Consider the following 16,881-nt stretch of genomic DNA (forward strand, 5'->3'; position numbering starts at 1 on the left):
GTGAATGTCTCTTGCACTTCTCAGAAGACTATCATAGTATTTCCCCTGAGGACAAAGGAATGTTTGTTAAGAAAGATATTCAATTGTCAGATTCAGTAATCTTTTCATGCATAAGGTAAGGCTTTTTGGCTCAAATTTTTTTAATGAACTAATATTGTTGTTTTGTTCATTGCAATTGACATTCATTTGGTTTTACTATTGGTTTTAGGACGTTGATTGCTTCTCTTAGCCAAGAAATCTCTAAAACTATATTTATCGTTGATCCACTGTTATTAATGGAATTGTTTTCAAAATCTTGTTCAAACATAGAATTATTTTTCAAATTGTTCGATCCAATTACAAAGTACCATATTTTTTTTCCTTACGTTGAAAGGTATGCATTTTTGTAAAGGGTTTAATGTATACTTCTTTATAGTATGCATTTCTTACTAACATTTTACTTTGTAGAGGACATTGGAGCTTAATATATATTGATATTCTCACTTGAGAAATTATCCTTATGAACTCTCTTAGGGGTATCCACGGTCAAGCAAAAATGTGCATTGAATACAAATCCTCACTTTTTGGTTTATTTTTTATTTTATTTATTGTCATTTTTTTATAATAACCTTTTTGGACACTACATATGAGGATATTGCTGATCCTAAAAAACCATATAGCTTTCTCTTACAAGAAGTGCCCTTACAAAATGATGCGTATTCTTGTGGATGGAGAGTAATTTCAAATGTTTATAGGACAATAGATTCAAAGATTCTCAAGATAGATGGGGTTAATATAAGTATCTTTCACATTCTGTTTTGAGCAAGGTTATTAGTTTTTTGAGCAACAACATTATTATCAAATTTTATAATCCTTCCATTTCTTTGTTTTTACTCCCTACAAGTACGAACTATCACTACCCTAACAACTTATTACAATTTTCCTTGCAGTGCCAAGATTACCCCGATTCATACACATGGTGGATAAGAGAGAGATATATTGAGTTAATTTTGGACAGGGCAATCATGCCAGTCGACCCCGACTCTCCTCCACTTAAATCCTTAACTAAGAGTAAGGCAAAAGGCAAGTCATTTGGAAAGACAAGTAAGGCAAGCTCCAAAAAGACAGAAATGCCAATACTTTCTCATTCATCTTCTCATCTACCCCCTCAAGAGAAGAGGGCCCCTGTCCAAGTTAAATTCTTCAAAACCAACAAAAAAAAAAGCCACTGCAACTGCAAGATCTATCTTTTCAAAAAGTGACGAAGAAGTTACAATGATGAAAGAAGACAAATAGATACAAATGGCAAGATCTTTGTATATCTACACTTCAAATTCGTAACTCTTCATTCAATGAAAAGCTTTTTGTCCAATGTAATGTTTTCAATTTTATGGCTTGAAGCTTACAATTGAAGGAGGCAAGAAACTCATACAAGAGAAAGAGCATTCAGCTCTTTTCCCTACTATTTAACCATTTACTTTGAACTTATATTCTAGGGATGTATAGTCTAGCATCTCCAAGGTATCCCTTACATCTGTAAGATTCCAATTGAAAGTGATATTTACCTCCTTTTCTATAACTTGCACCTTAAGATTGAAGGGTGTGCAATCTGTATTTGAATCCAAGGGAATCCAATGCCTAGTTTAAGTTTGTATCTCCTATAATCAAAACCCAAATCAAGATTTTGTCATGCTATATTATAACACAAAGACAAGGATTGGGGGCATACAATACACCTCATGGTGTCGCCCTTATGGTCAACCTCTCTAGATTTCCAAAGCTTCCCTATAATGTTATCTAGTTCTGCGCTTGCAAAATTTCTACTTAGCCAAGATACTTTTGTTCTCTGTAAGTTTGCTATTTTGAAGCAACCCATAAAGACATGTAAGGGGATAAACCATGACAGACGTATTCTTCTTGAGATCCTTCCAGTTGTCATGGACTTTTGAATATCTTGACATATTTTGAATTTAAAACTATGCATGGTTGCCTTATCAAGAACCTCCCAAATAAGAGAGGAGAGACTTGGCAATGGCAAATCCTCGATATGTCCATATGTACCCTCTTTAGATGGAACCACATATTGTGCGTAATATATAAAAATTCTTCTCTCACTGAAAGAACCGACGGTCTCATCAGCATATATAATGTCTGCAAACGCCTTATGAATCGCATTCAAAGTTCCACTCAAACTCTCCACAGGTTGCCATTTAGTACTTGTTGATGGAAATATATCTACAACAAAGAATTCAATATTAATACTTGCTTAAATAAAAAAAAACGTATATGTTATCAACTTAAGACTTACAATGTGTTTGCTGGCAAACAAGTTCATTAGGAGATAAGTGCATATCCTTGGCTATGTAAACATGTTGCACTTTGACTAACCACCCTTCATGTGTAATTTTGAAAGCAATGATACACCCTTTCCAGTGATGTTTTATATCCTCTCTTTTTCTTCTTTTAACCTTGTGAGAGCCTTTGCAAGAGGGCAACATGGTCACCCAATTGTTTATGCAAAAGGTTTTGGGCTTCCAATTTTCGTCTACTCCTTGGCCATAGACAGTGTAGGAGTTTATTAAACCAGACGGGCGCCTTTTGGATGCCATACTTAGATTGAAATTGCAGAGAAAAGCACTCACTGAGAAAGGCAAATGAGCAAAGAAAGAAGCTCACTGAGAAAGACGAATGAACAAAGAAGAAATACTGAAAAGACTAATGAAAATATAGTAGGGGTGCCAAAAGCTCCCGAATTTCAAAAAAGTTATTATTAACTTCACAACATCGTTATCATAACCGGTTTTGTCAGGTTTTATAAGTAAATAAGGGCTTCGGGACCATCAAAACATGTCAAAGTTTTGAGATTTTGGCTAAAAGAGAGAAGAGAACCACTGAGTTGAATCTACTATCTCCAAAAAGGAGGAGACAAGAATACCATATTCTTGTACATGTGTTAAACTCTCTTTGGCCCTTTCCTTAATCCCGTGATTAACAAAAGTACATTTTTTGAAGCGTTTTTGGCCCTAATGTCTTAGACTGTGCCTGTTTGCATTTTTTCGCAATGCCACCTTCCAACGTTGACAATGTCAATGTTTTAAGTGATGGGAAACTATGCTAGAAGCTAATGAGCAATTGCATAGAAGAATGTAAAGCATGATATGGCTTATATTGCCCATACCAAGTCCTCCAAGCACTTCTAGTCCAAAAATGGCTATGGTGAAGAAGAGGATAAGATGAAGTGATAACTCATGTACACTTAGTTGAAATGTGGATGATGGAAGCTGAAAGAATCAGAGAAGGCTTTGATACCATGTGAAGTATCAGAGTGGAAGCAACATTGGGATGTGTGCATAAGAGGGAGAGGAGAGCTCAAAGTACAAGAACAAATCTTGCTTATTAAGTTACTTATGAAAGTACAACTTGGGTCACCTCACTCAATCAAATGATGTAGAACCATGGGCTATTTATATAGCCCCAAATGGCTAGGGTTAGGGTTTTCCCTTTCCCATAGGACCATTCACACTCAGCTACCCTTATCCTCTAGCATAAGGAGGATTCACATGCTTACACTCTCAACATTATTAAGATGGCTTTCTTACATGGGGACTAGCATGATGAGATTTATATGTAGTAGCCTAAGAGCTTTGAGAAAAAATGTAGGGAACACCTAGTATATAAGTTGACAAAGAGCCTTTATGGCCTTAAGTAAGCACCTAGAGAATGGTACCACAAGTTTGATGTGTTCATGCATTCACATGGATATACTCACAATAATATGGATCCATAGTATTTGTACACGAAGAAGGCTCATGATGGTAGTCTTATGATTTTGATACTCTATGTGGATGGCATGTTGATTGTTGAAAGCACTGATGAGTTGGACGCCTTGAAAAGTTAGCTTCAACATAGCTTTGAGATGCAGGACATGGGACATGTCTCACATATTCTTTGTGAAGGGAGTGAGCCCTTGAAGTGGAAGCACGGAGCAGAAGTAAGAGCTATGGTTGGAGGAGCAAGAGAGAGAGAGAGAGAGAGAGAGAGAGAGAGAGAGAGAGAGAGAGAGAGAGAGAGAGAGAGAGAGAGAGAGAGAGAGAGAGAGAGAGAGAGAGAGAGAGAGGATGTGAAAACTCCAACAGTCACAACGTGTGACCGGTCTTCCCTTTATTCAAATGTCATTGAAAAAATAAATAACGAAGTGACAGTGATGGGTGCCTGCCACTTGCAGTCTATAGGTGTGCGGGTAACTAATTACATGGTAGGAGTCTTATTAATGTAACTAATACATGGGTGGCTAGGCACATACGCATTTACCCCCAACAACCTTCCACTTAAAAGTGAATGTGCCCCTAGTGAGGAGAGAACAAGGAAAAAATAATAAACTAGAAATGTACATAAGTACAACAAGATGAGAAAAGTTGTCACCTCATCCAACTGATGCCAGGAGGCATATTTCACAGTGGATTCCGTGAGGTTTTACGGTGGATTCCGTAAAATTTGATTACCGGGGCTTATACACAAAGTGGATTCCTTGTGCGAGAAGCCGATGGGGACGCCTATCCTTTTTGGGCATTTCGTTAATTTAGTGTGTACATAGGTAATTCCATAGCGGGTGATTCCGCAAAATACATATTAAATTAATAAACGTTTATGAGTTTAGAGTGTGCACTTGTGATAAATTAAGGTTAGGATTGATTTCTAACCAATTGATTTATTTATATAGCTGAAGACTACTAGGTATTCACTCTTGTCGGTTTAATTGTATTATTTTACTAACGATTGTGAATGCTTCAGTTGATGTACAGAGATAGTAGCAGTGGGGGTGGAAAGCATTGGAGGACAGCGTGTATTCGAGTTATCACCTATATTTTGATGGGCACATACCTTAGGCATGGTGTCTATATTTTATCGCGCCTCTTTATTAAGGTGTTGGATATTTATTTATTATTTTTGTTTGCGCATGGGCGCATGATTGTGATATTTGTATTGCCTGACTTCTTGGGTGCCCACCCATTAGCTTTATTTCTATTTAGCACTAAAGCAAACTCAAAAGCCAAAAGCGTGCTATTTTGTAATTTGGGCTATTATTTGAGCTTGAAGATGATTAATACAAAAAAATACATGCTTTGTGGAGCGCTCACACAGGGCATGGGGGAAGATTGCACCCAATTGGTCTCTTTTCATGTCGTGCATGCTTTCTACCTTGAGCTTTGTGCAAAAAGTAGAGTTCTTTTGTTCTTGGGGACCTTCCGGTGCTCACTACGTGCGCTTACGGCATCTGATCTGTGCACCAGTGGTATTAGAGCGGAGCTCAGATCGAGAGCTTCCAATCGCTACCCATCTTGTGTGAAGGCAGAGGTCTTGGAACGATCAAGCTCTACAGTGAGTTTCATCGCAAAGGTCGATATGGGTGGATTCTTGGCGGTCAAGAACCTTTGTCTACAGCCTCTGATTGCGAAGGACCGGCCTGAGGAAGCGGAGGACCACTCCTACATCTCACTACAAGTCATTTTTTCACAGTCAACAACAGATAAACTCCCATAACTTTCAAAAGTTTAAGCTTAATTCAAAAGCTTAAGTAAGCTTAAAAAGCTTATTTAAGAGCTTAAGCCCATAAACTTCGACGTCTGCTAACTCGGCACCTTCTAAATAGATTCGACGGTGGAAAAACGGTCCTCCACCCTAAAAAATTGTCGACTCATCAGTTTTAAGCTTAATCAACTAAGCCACAAGTCATTAATCTCCTTTTCAACTCGTATACCCACTTGCATGACAAAGCACTATTTCCACTATGCAAAGGAACTAAATCCCACGTATGATTTTTTTATAGTGAGTCATACTTTGATTGCATGGCTCTCTCCGAAGAGTAACTATCACCTTTTGCACATGGTCTCATCATAAGTAAGAGGCTCACCAGCATCTATCACCATAACATAATTCATAGAGGGCTTAAACCATGTAGACTGTCATCTATTTCTAGTAGACCACCTCAAAACAGGTTGTGGGGCCTGTACATCTTGTGGAGCATCAAGGATCTAGGCCATTGGAACATCAACCGCGCCATCATTGCTATAGGTTGTCTAGCTTACTGTACAATAGCAAGAGGCTCATTAGGGGAGTTTTGAGGTCTCGAAAATGCCTTTTAGGATGTGGAGAGAGAGTGCTCTAGACCAATAAGAGCAAAGCCTCCGTAATGGAACTTCTATTTAAAAAAAATAAAAAATCATTTTATAAAAACATATAAATATAATAATATTATGAATTTGTATTTTTATGATCTATTTTTAGTCTCTTATATTCGTGATTATGACATCTTTTGCATTAATGGCATAGAGTCTCGGCTACTTTTATTTAATGATATATCTAGATTAATGATAATGACTAATGTAATTGAAATTCAAATTAGTGAAAAGCATGGCGCTCAGTTTTTTCCCTCCTTTCTTTTATTCCTCTATTGTTTTTCCCTCCGTTATGGTAGCCTAGTCCTCTGTGTGTGTGTGTGTCTCTCTCTCTCTCTCTCTCTCTCTCTCTCTCTCCTACCATGGATACAAAAATTCGATCTTCAATAAGGCATCCAAGCTCCCAAATCACATCCATATCAATGTTTAACTCATTCCAAACTGATGGAAGATGGATTCTTACTATCATTAGCAAAGGTAGTTGGATCACCATGCAACAAGCAAAACGTGGAAAAAGGCAAAGACATGAGAGCTCGTTTATCTCTGCTTGGAAGGGCAGAATCCAAGATTTTAAGCTTGGAGCAAATAAGAATAGCATCAAAGAAGTACTAGCGCAACATGTGTTCATGCACAGAGAGCTGTGTTTGGAACCTGGATCTTCAAAGCTTCCAATGCATAGACCAAATTGTAAGAATTTGATTCTTAAAGTTTTTCCTTTCTTAAACATGGTTTAGGTTTTTCCATTATAATATTTGTTTGTCTTGTAGATGTCTATCCCTCTAATCTTGAGGAATGGCAAGCAGTGGAGTCTATTATTGATGTTATACATGGTTCAATTGGAAAAGAAATATATAGAGGCAGAAAGAAGACAGAGCGTGCAGAGAATGGAATATTTGTTTATGACCATTCTTATGTTATTCCTATGCGGTGTTGCCAATGAGGATCAATAAACCTCCTTCCTTTGCCAGATTTTTCAAGCTTTGAGTGGCCTTTGCTAAGTCCAGCTACTAGTGAGGGCTATAGATGTAAGATATTTTCTGAGATCCAGAAAGCACTAAAATCTAATATCTCAAGTAGGCTAAGCAAATATCCTTTGTTTATGCCTATTAATATATTTATTGATTTCTTCTCTAATATGGAGATAAGAATAACAAAAACCATGCTTTCAGTGAAGAGACTAACATATGATCATATCATACAATTTGTTGATGAAGGATGGGATACAAGGAAAGGAGGAAAAATTATATATAAGATAGATCAAGACTCTATAGCTTGTAAATATATGATTGCTACTCAAAATTTTTATCCTTAGCTTTTACTATAGTCGATGGCATTTTGTTGGTAGTAGTCTAGTTGCTTCAGACCAGAATCTTGATGATTTCAGCAAAGATCCTATAGTGGATCTTGATATTTGGTTCAACGAGGATATTATTGCAATCTTAAAGATCAGAAAATCATGTACGCTACATCAAGTGAGGATGAATTTACAAAATGAAGACATTGAACTATCATGCTCCTTTGTATTCCAACTTGACAAGAAACGAGTAAGTTTTCACATCATATTATATCTACTTAGATGTATATCAAGATCTCACTTTCTAACTAACAAACATTTGTAATTTATTTTTTGCAGATATCAAAAAGAAGAGAAAAGAATATACACTGCAAGGACATTCAAGAAAAGATATCTTTACTATCAATATAAAATATATGTACAAATATTGTAGCAGATGTCTATCTGCCATCTCTATGAGATATACAAGGACTGAAGGGCAAATTTCTATATATGAAGGCTTACAAGGTGATATGGCAAAGCTATTTCTTTTTTTGAGAACTATCCTTTCTAGGAGTCCTTTTGCCTTTCTTTGATGTCTTGGATATAGAAGGTGTGGGTAAAGGTGTTGAAGCTGTGGCTTCACCTTCTGTGGTTATAGGCACCGCATCTCCTTCATTGTGTAAATCCCCACCAATCTCTATTGTTGGTTGTATACAATTGACCATTATATACTTCAAGAGCTTTTCTCTGACGTACCAAACATGCTCAGATGCATAGCAATCCTTCGAAAACTGTCACATGTTTATAGAAAAAAGAGTTTTAGTTCATCATTATTCTTACAATAGACTATATTTTTATCATCAATAGACTATTTGTAATGAATATCTATCTTAAAGTTTAGCATCTTTCATATTACCTTTACATGTTTATCATCATTAAGATAAACAAAGTTAACCATTCTTCTAGCATTTGCAATCACCTGCATTCACAAGAATGGCTATCATCCTGATGAGGACACTACAACTACCAATACAAAGTAAAACTATAAAATTACGGATGGTAGTTCATAGAATAAACTTATGTTTCAATTATTTTAATCAATAACTTACCGCAACTTGTCTATATTGCATTGTTGCAAGCAAATCAGACGGCATAGGGGGCCTTTTCTCTAGCTCTTCAATTAATCTTTTTGCACCTCTATATATAAAATATATTGAAATTTAGAGTACTTACAAAAAAAAGAATTGAAATATCAAGGAGCCCTTGGATAATATAACTTACAATTTAGCATTTTCATGGCTTCCTTTCATAGAGTTGATTAAAAAACATTGCTTATCCACACAGTCTATTGCAATCAAGCTCTAATGAGAACTGAAAGCAATCATATCTCAACAAATTAGTAGGATAAAATCTCAAAAACTCTAATAGAATATTGAATCACTTACTTTTCATTATATGGAATTATAAGGAGCTCCAAAGTACCGAAGTCAATCAGATTGAACCACTGCTCAACAAAACTTGTATCAAGCTCGTTCCTCATAAAGAATGAGATAGATGGATCAAGAACCTCAATTTTTTGTTGCATATTCAAAGGAAACTCATGCATTACACACCTAGAAAAGGCATAGAAATAGTGAGTATAAACAAGAAAAATCTTATTGTTAAAAAAATATCAAAAAGTAGAAGTAATTATGGGTGGATATACCTTAGGCTAGCAAGAATAATAATGTCATTTATTTCTCTTCTTTTATCCTTAAGAATCTGAACACATGCAGGATTAAAGGAGATAATCTCAGTTCTTTTGCCTAAGTCACCAAGTAAGAAACAAAACACATTGAATCCTTTTGGATTAGCTGCTTCAAGAAGGGTGGCCAGCTCGTTTTCAAAGGACTCTAGTTGCTCTGCTTCCCTTTCTTCAGCCCTTTGCCTCCTATACTCTCTCCATTTATCTGCCTGTTCCTCTTTAGCTTTCTCCTCTTTTTCATGTTGCCTTGTATCCCTCTCATGGGTGACATCCTCAACCTTGGGACCAGAATCATCTTTCTTTCTCCTAGTTGGGGGCACGTTAAGGATATTAAATGTCTTCTCATCAGTGAGGGGAATTGGCTCAAGGACCTTTGAAAATCTATATCTTAGCCTCCTAAGAATTACTATGTTCTTGTCCATGAGTGTGAGCCTATGAGCATGAGCAACACAAATATAGGCATCTTGAAAAAACTCAACTAAAAAATCCTCTGTGGCTTCTTGTATACAATTAAGGACTGTTCTTATCCATCTGAAACTATCCAAACTATATTTGTCACAAATCTCCCTGACAAGCCTTTGAAAAGACAACTTTGGAATTGCATTGTTAAGAGCCTTTATTGCCTTCCTAATCTCCCTTAGGCACCTGACATTTTGAGAAAACTTTCTCTTTGGCTTTGACTTTCTAGAGAGCTTCTGAGGCTTTGAAGATTGATGAATCTTTGATGTTAAACCCCTAGGATCAATCTTCTCCTTCCTTGCTGTTGCTTTAGTCCTAGCCATCTGCCAAAAAAAGACATGTTACTTCTTGTCCAATGTGTCCAGTGAAACGCAAGCTTCAGATAAGAGACCTCCTTGTAGCATGTTGTGTTCGTGTTGTTATGCGAGTGGAGATCGAGAGCAAGCCTCTCTCACAACCCAATAAGGAGACGTTAAGGAGTGCCTGTTGGGATAATTGACTTTGTTGGATGCACAACACAACTTGAAAAATTCAAATATTTGACAATACACCACGAAAAACAAAACAATAAAGAACTGCCTCTTGTAGCTCAAACAACTAAAACCCTAATTCGGGTAGAGCATCACACAACCATAACTCAACAAAAAAATCCAACCATTTGAAAAAAGACCAAGTGAAAAATATTCTCGTACCTTAACAACCATGATCCGACGCTCGGCGCTTTGACATCCAAAGGCTCCGACTTTTAAATTAGCATGACAAGAGCTCACTCTAGCATGCAACCCTCCTCTCTCCTCTCTTACAAAATACAATTGTACCAAGGGGAAGGCCCTTAACTCTTCAATCTCATCTCCTTATATAGTTTTCTATCCACACTCACAAACATTAGGCCTTTTGTTTCCAGCTTTTGGCTTTTGCTTTTCTACTTCTTTTCACTATTTTCGTTTTTTCTGCTCTATGCCTGTTTGCAACTTGTTTGGATCATAACTTCGTCATTTGAACTTCGAATATAGTTTTCGGGTACTCAAAAAGATTGGAACGCATCTGGTCGACAAGCTCCACAAACTCATTAGGCAACAAATTGGAACCCTTAACTTCATCTTGAAAACTTATAGTTTCTAAGCCCTCCCCCTCATAGTTTTCCAAAAGACTCAAAAAATCATTCTCTATTCTCTCTTCATCTTTCAAGCAATCAAATTTATCTATATTATCACCAAGGCAAACAAGCTCACTCTCTAAATTGTCTTTACTCTCTGCAACACTGCCATGACTATAAAAACTTTCATCACACCTTCCCTCATCAGAAATATAAAAACTTTCTTGACTCTTATCGTCTCCCAAAGAACATGAAAGCTCTTGGTCCTTAAAACAATATGGTCTCTCATTTTCTTCTTTACAATTCAGATTCATCTCTAGCTCATCTCTATAGTCCTCAAGCTCCAAAGTATCATCAGCCGATCCCTCTTCTTTAGTTAAATCACTAATCACTGGACTAGAAGTATCCGTTAAACAAGTATTTTTCTCCTCAACCACCCTAGGGAGTTTCTCCTCACATACTTAAATTGATTTCTCACAAGTCAACTCATCTCTTCTAAATAGAGAATATAGTATACCTCTCTCAGGATAGACATAACTAACTATTTTCTCCTCAAAACTTTTCTCTCAACTTGCCTTAAACTCAGCCTTTCCCTTGGTTCATCAAACCCTAACTCTTTTTTTCTTTTGGTCTTCCTCTCTTGATATTGAGCTATTTTCACTGCTTCCTCAAAAGTCTTAGGGTTTTGTACCTCTAATTTCACTCTCCAATATTCTAATTTCAACCCATTTACAAAATACATTATCTTCAATCTAACTGGGGCTATCTCACCTTCTAGCAATGTTAAACTCCATCGATTCCACAATCTTTCAAACTCTCTAGCAAAGTCCTCAACACACTGATCATATTTTTGAACACAAGTTTCTATTTTTGCCCATATTACACATTGACTTTCTCTTTTTTTAAACCTAGATAGAAATGCTTTTTTAATGGTCTCATAGTCCAAATTTTGTCTCCTAAATTTCAAGCTTCTCTCAAAGTCAAGCAACCAATTTCGTGCTTCTCCCTGCAATTGATATCTAAAAATCTGGAGTTTATCTTCAAGTTTAGTCACTCTCTCTATCAAACAACACATCTCTATTTTTTCTAAAAATATTTCGGGATCTTCAGTATGATTACCATGGTACTCAGGTAATTCATCAACCATTTTCAACAATCACAAGAAATCAAAACAAACTCACATTCAAAACAACAACGATGTCAATTTCGGCACTCCTCAGTGGGGGCACCAAAAAAGAGATGTTATGCGAGCGATGATCGAGAGCAAGCCTCTCTCACAACCCGATAACAAGACGTTAAGGAGTGCCGGTTGGGATAATTGACTTTTTTGGATGCACAACACAACTTGAAAAATGCAAACATTTGACAATACACCACGAAAAACAAAACAATAAAGAACTGCCTCTTGTAGCTCAAACAACTAAAACCCTAATTCGGGTAGAGCATCACACAACCACAACTCAACAAAAAAATCCAATAATTTGAAAACAAACCAAGTGAAAAATATTCTCGTACCTTAACAACCATGATCCGACGCTCGGCGCTTTGACATCCAAAGGCTCCGATTTTCAAATTCTCTAGCATGCGACCCTCCTCTCTCCTCTCTCACAAAATACAATTGTACCAGGGGGAAGGCCCTTAACTCTTCAATCTCCTCTCCTTATATAGTTTTCTATCCACACTCACAAACATTAGGCTTTTTTCTTCCAGCTTTTGGCTTTTGCTTTTCTACTGCTTTTCACTATTTTCGTTTTTTTTGCTCTATGCTTGTTTGCAACTTGTTTGGATCATAACTTTGTCATTTGAACTACGAACATAGTTTTCGGGTACTTGAAACGATCGGAACGCATCTAGTCGACAAGCTAGCGTGGGCAGAATTACGAAAATCCATAAAAAATGGGCAAAATTATCAATTTTTGTAAATCACATCATATTTTTCCATCTTTTATCTTGGACAACTTATTCCCTTCCTTGGCCTATTCTTCTTGTAATTGCACACTCTTTCACCATACATGCCCTCTTTTTCTTCAAGAAATACTTGCTGACGATGTAAAACGTACGATTTTTTCCTTTGATCCTTGAGTCTTCAAAATAAACATTCTTTGGATACGAACCTGTTTTTTTATGCAGTGTGCCCTAGCAGGAATATGGTTTTTTGAAATGAACTCCGTGCCCAATCATTCATGATTTGGAAAAATATGCAATGTTGGATCCATGATATGCAACCAATCAATCGATGCTACACACAAAAATAATGTATGCATTGAAGAAATTGTGCCTAATCTATCTACATGTGATCGTGCGTCATGCAAAATGCAAACAAAATTTCTTGATTAATTTAAAATTCCTTATCTTTGTCAAGATTGTGGGAGAGAAGGAAGGAGTCTCGCTTGAAGCTTTCTTGCTTGCACAATGGGGGAAGACACACAAGGGTGGAGGCTGAAAACAGTTTTTCTCTTCTTAGTTGTGTAAGCCAAAAGAACTCTCATACAAAGAAATAAAAGAACCCTATATATGGGTCTCAAACCAAACTCAACTAACTAAGGTGGCATACTAACTGAGCCACGAACTATAGTAGATAAGGATAGCTATCATGTAGCTATTATTCATGGGCGGTGTACCAACCACGTCTGCAACAACTGACAAGTCGGTGACATAAATACACAACGGTCACCCTGGCGTATCACGAGTGGAGCTCGATATCTCAACAATCTTCACCTCTCAAATCTCATAAATAAAATATCAATCTCCGCTCCACCAATCCAAAATCTCAGAATCACTCTAGAAAATGATGGTCCTTAAGATATTGACCAGATATGAACAATCCATCTCACAATTGGTGGTGTCCTTCATGACCCTCTAAACTCACCCAACCTCCTTACACACTCAACCAGAGGTTCCTAACTTTGTGATGAGCATCCCAAATATCGTGCGTGCAAGAAATGTGCGTGCTCAAGGACAGATGCTCTCTCATGTGCGCGTGCATCTAAAACTTACTGCATATAGCTACAACGGACCTCATGCCGTGCTAGTGCTCAATGATGATGCAAAACGTGCATAATCCCAACCCATGGCATGGAAGTATATGATAAAAATAGGAGATGGACCTCGAGTGCAGTGCATCAACAAGTGCAACGTAAAGTGCTCGTGAACCCATTATCCCCGTGATGTGCAAAAGTCTTGACAAGAAAATATACCTAGTTTCTCAATGTTCAATAGTTATTGACAAACACAAGCTTCATCTTGTCCAAAAAAAATACCAAGCTCGACCAAGGCTGTCAAGTTTCACACTCAATAAATCAAACAAAATGACAGAAACAAATCCTATGCTAGACAAACACAAGAAATCCAATTATGAAACAATAAAACAAACTATCATGCAAACAACTAAGCTAGCAAAATCAAACCTAACTACAATATGACTAGGGCTTTTCAGTTTTCACAAAAATGCTTAACAACGTTTCACTAGACAACACATAAATAGCGAAAGAATCAACAAAACGAAGAAAAACAAAACATTAATCTAAGGAATTCCATTACAATTACCTAAAATCTCCACACCATTAAAGCCATAGAAGCAATGTTATAAAACATTAGGGAAAATAATTCTTTATAGTGCTCATAGGCTCACACTAGGAATAAAGTTCTTTATAGTGCTCATAGGCTCATAATGTTATAAAACATTAAGGAAAAGTATTAAAAAAAATGCATTGAATGGATGCCTGGGCATTGAGAAGGATGGATGCAGAAAACCATACATTCTTTGGTGCTTTGCTAGGAAAAATCCATTTAGAACCAATTTTGTCAATAGCTCTGGTGAAATGCGAATACGTTCTTCACAACCACAGCTCAAAGACCCTACTGCATGACCACGAAAATGTGCTCCATGACCATAAAAATAAGAAACGAATTTGGCTATTGTTTCCCTTTATTGGGGGATTTTTTTAAAATCGATGGTACATGCATGGCGAAGTGTTAAGTAAAACGCGTGCGACGTATTCTCGAAAAAAGGGAGTGCGCATGTCTTCTGAGCAATTTGATACTGTGTGTTAAGTGAGACGCGTGAGCACGTATTTTGAGGTATTTCATGCGTGCAAAAATATTGGAAATTTCGTCCAAATTTGCGGTCGTGTTTATTTTGGCATCATTACGTAAACTTTTTCGTTGGAACTATCAACACACGTTTAACAATCAATATAAAAGCTTTTCGAAGTCATCCTCTCCGATATTGTCTTTCTTTATCCCGAAATTTTGTTTCGATTTCCCTTCAAGGTCCTTGCTTCCTGTTTGAAGAGCAGTTCAACAATTTTTGATAGGTAACAAAATTTTGTTATTACAAGTATTTGAACAAAATCTCATTGATTAGTATAGAAAGAATTTTTAATAACACTTGAAAAATTACAGATGTCATGTGCTTTGTGTCTTTTAAAAGGAGCATGGCACTTTCAGAAAGGATTTTATCATAAATTTCTGTGTTTTAATAGAATTAAATCATAGTTCATGTTTCTCTTCTTGTTCTGCATCTTTTGACCAATGAAACACGAAATAATGTCTCTGGTAGTGGTATGTTGCTAACTATCGCGTTTCACCGGTGAAATTTTGAAATAACTTTCATTTTCAAGTAGTGTCCAATGAAATGTGATTTCTTCACCAGCTTTTGCCTCTGGACACCTTATTTTCGTGTTTCACCGGTCACTTAAAAAAATTTCTCATTTTTTGATTTTTTGTCTTGAAAAACACAATTTTGGGGCCTCTTTCCATGGTTCTATCGTGTTTTATTGGACATTGTTGCCATTCTGCTTTGCTTTCAGGGATAAATCTTTTGTTGGTCAAGATGACAAAGAGAAAGCTATCTCTGGAAGGAATGGATGAGGAGGAGCTAATGGAGACTTCTAATGATAGGCTCTTTGATTTCTTACACACAACTAGAAATTCTTACAAGTTTAGCTATATCAGGGAAATTTTCAATGTTCCTTTTGATTTGAAGGAGTTATTGGAGGATCTTGAAGATAAACTTAAAAAGTACAGATATTTTTATGACAGACATGTGCACGGTTTAGAAGTCAATGGATTTGTTCATTATAGTGATGTCATGGGAGCCACCAGTACAGCCAAGTCAACTTTGCTAGGCAGGTTCAACCTCATTGATGAGGAATTCAGGAAGAGAGAAACATGTTGCCCTTTCCACAGGTATCAACACCAATGCCTTTTGATCCACAAGGACGTTGGATTTATTGTGTATCTTCAGTACATGGAAAATTCTTCTCCAAATATAGACCAACAGGGAAAGCTAGAGGATATTGCAAGTATGGATAAGGAGGTTGAAGAGAAGGAGGAGATGTTCCAAGAAGATATTGAGAATCAACTTGTCCAAGGTTTTGATGTAGGTTTGTTTAAGAGTGACAATATCACAATGGTGGAAGAAAAGGAGATCGAGTTAAGTGTACAGGTTGTTGAAGAAGGTCCTCTTGCATGTGTTCCAACATTTCCCACTTATCTTATCAACAAGAAGAGATATGTGTTGCTAAATGATATTCAATATCTTTTTGATCTTAGAGAAGATTATTGCTTAGCAATCCTTGCAGGTTGGGGCCAAAATGACATGAATTTTATAGGTTATGAACAAGAACCACTAGCAAGTCTTGATGTTGAGGGAGAGAATTTCCAAGACAGCTCTATAGCCTTACATACATGTATTAATCAAATCTTAGAATACGAAAAGAGGGGGCTACCTAACAGAAGAAGAGTTCTTGCAGGTCCAGAAGAAACTTCGTATTGATGATGTAGGGTATGAAGAGAGATTGAAGTCTCCATCAGATGAGAAACCCAAGAGTTCAATAAATCTTTATGATGATAGTCTTCTCGAAGAAGACGAACATCCTAAGGTATGAAATATAATTCGAAGTTACCCATTAAGTTTATGTTAGACTTTATTATGCATTATAGATAAATATCTTATATCTTATACTGTTGTGGTTTGTTGTGTAGATTGAGATCGAAGATCTGGACAACTTTCTTGGAAGGGCCAAGGGCTCCAGGCCAATGAAGCTTGGGAAAAATCAAAGCCTTGGCCATTATATTGGAAGCTTAAACAATCAAACAATTGTAATATATCATAGTAGATTGTCAAGCTCTCCAAGTCTACCAATGA

Source organism: Lygodium microphyllum, chromosome 1, assembly GCF_053477565.2.
Source record: "Lygodium microphyllum isolate KBCC chromosome 1, Lygodium_microphyllum_v1.1.10, whole genome shotgun sequence".
Lineage (NCBI taxonomy): Eukaryota > Viridiplantae > Streptophyta > Polypodiopsida > Schizaeales > Lygodiaceae > Lygodium > Lygodium microphyllum.